Raw genomic sequence first — 1,266 nt, forward strand, 5'->3', positions numbered from 1 at the left:
GATCGCCCGCCACCGCCCCGTAATGCCTTCTTCATTTCATCACCCACCCCCCCCTTACCACAACCCCCACTATCCAACCCCAACACAGCAAAGCAAAGATCTCCAATGGGAACCTCGGGAGGTATTGGTTTTGACTTCCTCCTCGGACGAAGGGTACGTCAAGGGAGGGAGGGAGTATATCGTTTTTCAATTCTTTTTCAAAGATGATCCTCCCGCCAAATTCTTCGGTTAACTTTGCGTGTTAGCCTTGAGACACACACACAGACACACACAAAGACACACACACACACCTGCACAGATACACTCAGGTAAAGGGAGAGACAGACACATACACAAACACACACACACACACGTGCAGACACAGCTAAAGACGGCGACAGAGAGAGACACACACACACACACGTACGCAGAAGACCCCCCCCACGCACACACACACACACACACACACACACACACACACACACACACACACACACACACACACACACACACACACACACACACACACACACACACACACACACGTACACAGACACACACAGACACATAGACACACACACAGAGTCCAGACAGATAGATGGATGGGCAGGAATCTTAGATTGATCCATCACGTGACACAGGGGTGCCAGGGAGGTTAAATTAGATATCGAATCTGCCTGTGGAGAATATCATCCGTCGTTTAGATGGACTCTCAGACTGGGACGATGACAGCTGTTGGTATAGATCTCTACTTCCACTTCCTGCTCCCCATCCCTCACATCAGCTCGGAGGTGGGCCACTCTGAGGGACTCCAGACATCAAAACGATATACTGTTACATAGGAAAATCTCTGCGCTTTTATTTGTAAAATGAGAACAGGAAAACCTCTGCGCTTTTATTTTGAAAATACACCAAAGGTGCATTGAAAGTGGAGTTCAGGTTAAACGCTTTCGTCCGGAAAAAAACCCAAGAAAAGATAACGAAACAATATTGACTTATTATCTGATAAAAGCAAATACCTTCCAAAAGTCTAAACAACGGACATTTGTTCCTCTAAATGTTTTTCTCTATTTTTCAAGAATAATCTCCTCAAAGGTCCTTCCTTGAGCTAAAATAAGGGATTCAGATATTTTCCGTGCAAAAAAAACCAGCACAGAATCTCTGTCTCTTTCAGCAAAAGATGCCCCAGTTAAATGGTCCTGACTCACTGAGGTCATAAATGATCCCAGGGCACTTATCGCAAAGAGTAGGGGTTTCCCCGGTGTCCTGGCTAATACTGCCCAACCA

The sequence above is a fragment of the Gadus morhua genome, chromosome 7, assembly GCF_902167405.1.
Source record: "Gadus morhua chromosome 7, gadMor3.0, whole genome shotgun sequence".
In the NCBI taxonomy this organism is placed as follows: Eukaryota; Metazoa; Chordata; class Actinopteri; order Gadiformes; family Gadidae; genus Gadus; species Gadus morhua.